Source organism: Leptonotus elevatus, chromosome 18, assembly GCF_054856555.1.
Source record: "Leptonotus elevatus isolate MCC_2025b chromosome 18, RoL_Lele_1.0, whole genome shotgun sequence".
In the NCBI taxonomy this organism is placed as follows: domain Eukaryota; kingdom Metazoa; phylum Chordata; class Actinopteri; order Syngnathiformes; family Syngnathidae; genus Leptonotus; species Leptonotus elevatus.
Genome location: NC_141256.1, coordinates 1,152,073 through 1,158,072, shown reverse-complemented (window position 1 = coordinate 1,158,072; position 6,000 = coordinate 1,152,073).

The window sequence follows — 6,000 nt, the reverse complement described above, 5'->3', positions numbered from 1 at the left end:
CCCCGAAAGGCTAACTTCAAAGGTGATGTAACACAGTAGTAAACCCCCCTGTCCCTGCTTTTTGGAATGTGTTGCAGGCATCATATTCAAAATGAGTGATTATTGCACCCCCCCCCCCCCCCCAAAAAAAGTTCATGAGTATGAGTATTAAATATATTGTTTGCAGCGGTCACTGCACAGGCACTAATTAGATCCAGAATATAGGTACCTAAGTTCCATGACTGCTGTGGCCTGCTGAAATATGACATGACTACCAAACAAACCTACACACCAATGTGTAAATGGTTATCAATCATGTTTAGCTATTTTTTTAATCAGTAATATGTTGGGCTTCCTAGTAGCACCTATCACTTAACTTTTTTACTTTATTGGGAGCCATTCTGAGGAACAAATTGCAACAAAAAATAAAGATATGATACAGTACCCATACATGAAATACTTATACGTCATGCCTGGAGCAAACAATGTTGACACTTTCCGTGCGAATGCTGTGACTTTTTGCAAACTGAAGCATAATTCCTGAAGCGAATTTTGATGAAAAATCTTGTTCCTAAACTGATATGTTTCCTGTATTGGGGCCATTCGTGAGCTGAGGTTTCACTGTGTTTTTACAAGTCATGCTAATTTCTCCTTCTATCTCCACCGCTCCTGCCCCACAACTTTCTCAGGTGTGGAAAGACAACAATCTGCCAGCTGTATGCTGCTGTGACTCGGAAGAAGCTTTTCTATGTCAACTGCCACCTACACATGGAAACATCTGACTTTCTGGGAGGGTTGCGACCTGTCAGACATTCCCCTCAGGTACTCATGCAGTTTTTTACGCTTTTAGAAACTACTTTTTCTTCACCCTGTAGGTTATTCGGCTTGCTGTTGTATTTTCAAACCAAACAAATCCCACATATTGAATTATTGTACAGTAATGCAAATTGTAGGTTTGAGGTATATTCTATTGCATCGATTTTTTGTGCATTTTGGAACTCAAATTTGTTCTTCCTATTTAAATGTGGTGTAATTCCACTGTCGACCACTAGATAATAGCACACTAGTTTGACTGTAATTTCAATTGGAAAATCAACTTGCAAAAGGTTCCCTTTATTGCTGATAAATGGACTGAAGTGTGGAGCATAAGTTTGTACCAATTTTTTTTTCTTTTTATTACTTAATTTTATTTTAACCAAAAATTGCTTTTGTAGTGTAGAAAATGTTCATTGAATTCAGAACATTTATAGATAAATTTTGAAGGAACCTTGTGGAGCTTTTTTGCTTGCGACTGCCACCTTTGGCCTAAAGTGTAACTGCAGCCTCTGTGTTAAAGTGATACTTGACTCATTGAGCAACTTTCAGCAGTAAAAAGTTAACATTTTGTCTAGAATTAATTTGATAATGTCATTATTTTTCATGTACAAAAAATATTTAAAAACACATTTTTCCACTTCCACTGAAGATGACATCACCTGAGCTTAGGAAATAACGATCAATCACGGCTCCTCTGTTTTCTGGATTTGGTCAGCAAATTTAGCCATGATTGGTTGTTAACTGTTTTTAGAGCACATGTTATGTCATCTTCAGTCGACAGGTGGCAAAATTAGTTTGTAAAAGTACCTCAGGGCCCCCCAGACTAGTGATAGTTTTAAAAATGGACTTAAAACCTTTCTTAAAAAAAAAAACAATAATAATAATATATATAATATATATTATATATATTATATATATATAATATATATATATAATATATATTATATATATTATATATATATAATATATATATATAATATATATTATTATTATTATTATTTTTGAAATTCTGTTTTTATTTGGTTTTACAGATCCAAATCAAACAATGACTATAACTTCCACTTAATGTTACACATCTCAATTATCTCAATTACATATACAGGTATTCACCACTCCAACAAATCCAGATTAACAAGGATCCTGTTTTTTCCATAACAATCAAAAGCAAACACTTAACACATTGAACCATAACAAGTGGGGTGTCAAATAGGGGGTATAAACACGAATATACATACATCCTCACCTGAAGTGCGGATACATATATTAGTAATGCACCGAATATTCGGCCACTAAAAATTAAAGCCAAAAGAATATGACCGAAATAGGTTGTGGTGACGCAAACAAAAAACCGCTACAAGCAAGCGTCTGTTTGATTTAAACAGCGAACGCGGGGTGAGTTTTCAAAAATATGTTTATGGTGATTGCTATTGGCATTGCAGACATATTGCAGTTTCATTGTGTGAGATTTATTGTTTAGCCATTATTTCAATTAAGAATTTTACAATGGTTACCCCCCCACACACACACACGTACGCACGCACGCACATATCTTCATACACACGTTATCAATTTCCTGAGCTATTCATCAACTTTAAGCAACACCTCCCACACATCCACACATGGCAGCTCGGTGGTGAGATGGGTTCGAATCCCAAGTGGGTGGATAGTGCAGGCACGTTATCATGTGCCCCTTTTTTTGCTTTGAGCACCTGCCCCTCCAAAGGTCACTGCACGCCCCTGGAGTTGAGGTCTGTTGGGAGCACCGAACTACTAGTAATGTAACCCTAAGATGTTGTTGTCGGTTTTTTTTGGAGGCTGGGTAAAAGACGGGCTACAAATAGTTTGGTTAATTTAGCAGGAAGACACCAAAAAATATCATAAAGTTCAGACACGGCAGGATAGGATTCGAGCACGTCTCTCTTTTTATTTAACTCTCTCTCGAACGAGGTTCGCTCAGTTACACCTCTCTCTCCTCTGCGCTCATGACATGCGCAGCACACAAAACACTCCAATATGCAAAACCAAAATTGATAATTTACTAAACAAATATGAGACAATTACAACTAAATACAAATACACATTGGCAAACAATGTGTTACAGTAATTCAAGTGGGAAACGTTGCGCAGTTGTGAATGATGCAAGCCTAGAGTTGGGCAGTTTTCTGACGTAAATCAATCAATTAACATGTCTTTAACTCATTCACTCCCAGCCATTTTCACTAAAACAATCCCCTTCACTCCCGGCTGTTTTACTGGATTTTGACTGATTTTGCAAGGCCTACAGAATATTGTTATATTGCTATAAAAACATGAAAAAGAAAGATTAGTCTTTTCTTTCATCAGGAAAAAATATATATTTCTATCTGTTTCCGTTTTGCAGAAATTAGCATTAAAATATAGCTAAGTTTCATCATTATTCACAAATCTATTTAGAATTCTGAGTAATTGAGTTTTTTTTTCATCATCGTCCAGGTTAATTTCCTCTGCTCTCCTGCTGGCCGTTTGTGTGATAACTACCATTTCTTCAACCGTTCTTTGCCGTTGAGAGGCTGCATCAAAGCTTTCTGTATTCTCTAGCGTAAAAACAAATAAATACGTCTTTGAGACACTTAAAACATTTAAAATAGAACGTATGTATACGTTTTTGGGAGCAAATGAGTTAAATGTGTAGAATTATAAACTGATGATATATCACCGTAGTCTCTTAATTGAAAGTGTACAAAGGTTTTTAAGAGAGATCATGTGGAAGCTGATGATTTGAGGAAATTGAGTTATGGATATGGCGGTACCCCGCCTACTGCCAGCTGGCCCCCAGCTACCCCCCCCTGATTATATATTGTTATCAGTGTTATCAAAATGTTGAATGTGTGTGCATGTGTGTCCTAGTGTCCAGTGAAAGCTGCATCATGAGAATATATAATTTTAGAGCTGTCAAGATTAATCGGCAAGTAACCAATTATCAAATTAATCGACAACTATTTAAATAATCGAGTAATCGTTGGGAGCCATTTTTTTATTTAAAATTGTCGAAATCCTTTGATTTCAGCATATCAAGAGTAATTGTTCACTGTTTTCCGTCATCCTTCATGAAAGAAGACTGATTATCTTCTGTATTTAATCAAATTAAGACTTTTGCAATCTGTTTTTACTTTACATAGTACAACACCAGTCCCTTTTTTTTTTAACCACTATTCACTACACAAATACAAAGTACGAAATAAACACCAATCACTGGTTAATAAACAGTAATCAGGGAAAAAAACGTTTTTGTAATACACTTTAATGCAAAATTAAAATTAGTCTGATTAATCGATAGATTAATTTATTCTAAAAATATTCTAATTACTTTATGGGAATAGGAATACATGAATGACAAATAGCTGAACAACTTACCACCAGTGTATATTTATAGGCTGATGGTGATGAATGCAGACTCTTTCAGTGGCACGATGGACCCTTGGTTTTGGCCATGAAAAAGGGTGGAGTGTTCCTCATGGATGAAATCTCCTTGGCAGATGACTCTGTTCTTGAGAGACTAAACAGGTATACAAAAACCACACAATACCACAAACCCACAGGTGTACATTTGTTACTGAGCATTGACATTGTACAAACACCAGTTGTAATGAATTTGGGATGTTGTGGCAAATGTAAATACAATGATTTTCATGTCCGGTTCAACCTACAGTCCCCTTTAGATCAATAATAAATATGAGACAAAAGTTCAGAATTTCAGTTTTTATTTCATGGTATTTTTATTTAGATATTGAGCCACTTTTCAAGCGAGCAAATCTATTTGAATATGTGACTGATGGGTGTTTCTAGTTGCTCAGGTGTTGCTTTTTAGCTTGATTGCTTAAAACTCTTTTCTGTTCTAGCGTACTGACCGCGGGACAGTTGCTATTTTTAGAACAAGCCGGGGGATGTACGTCACCACCCTGGCTACGTGCCCGGACATGTTATACATCATTCGAAAGCTGAGTTCCTAGAGATTTGAATAATGCTGTCAGGATCAGTCAACCTAGAACATTTAATAAACAACAGACAAGAAAGGAAGACAAGAGACTTAGATTATTTTTGCTTGCGAGGAGAACGGACATTCTGCCCAGCCCTCTCTTCTTATTTATTTAGAGGGCGTTCCGTAGTTACACAGCCGTTGCTGCTCTAAAGAGGACGGGGAACACCGCAGCAACATTAAAACCATCACGGGTATGAATCATTGTGCAGATAATAATTAGACGTGTTTTTCTTTGGCAGGCAAAGTTCAACAGTTCAACCGCAAAATGTTCCAGCCATTATCTTATGATAAGAGCACAGTTCTTGTTTTTGAAGCTGCAAGAGCATGGGTCATGCTTTGTAATACTATAAGAGTAAATATGGGATAACTTATGTACATTTATTCTAACAAATGTCCAACATTTTACAATACAAACATGTCTGCATGCTCAGCCGAGCACCTAAGTCGTACATTCGCAGACACACAAAAAAGATGCAATTTACCATGTCAGCCTTGTACAGTTCCAATTGTTTGTTCACACACACCAAGCCTCACATATGTTTTAGCCACGCAAATTCGCAATCAAAGAATTGAGGGTCGGATGTTAGAATGTTAGCATGGAGGAGCCATTTGGACTGCGTAGCACTACCACCGGTTCCCTGCTTTAAAAGAACATACTCGGTTAGTTGTTAGCACCGAGCTAGATTGCTACAGCTCTCCAAGAGGTGTTTCCATGGGCACTCTCAAACCCCTGTGAAAGCAAAGAGCCAAATGATGTGAAGCGTATTTTATTCAGCAACTGCAGAAAATAGCTCGTATGTGTTGAAGTGTAACGCATCATGTTCTTTCTGGTTCGCTTGCAGTAAAGCGGTGTCACTTTACAATGCGCATCCGAAAACTTAACAAAACAAAAGCGTTCAACGTCGTGAAAAGGAGTCACTATAACACAATATATCAGTAATAAATTAAATAATAATGCATATATTTGTGGGGACTGGCGTCGTTGTATTTTACAATTATTATTTTTTTTACTTCATGTTAAAAATTAGATAGCTCTTAATATGAAAAGAACACATCAGTCATTTCTGGTTCGTTTCCAGTAAAGTTTTTTACAATTTGCATCCATATCGAACTTAACAAAATAAGAGCAAACACCGATGTGCAAAGGGAGTCACTGTAACACAATTTAGCAGTAATAAATTAAATAA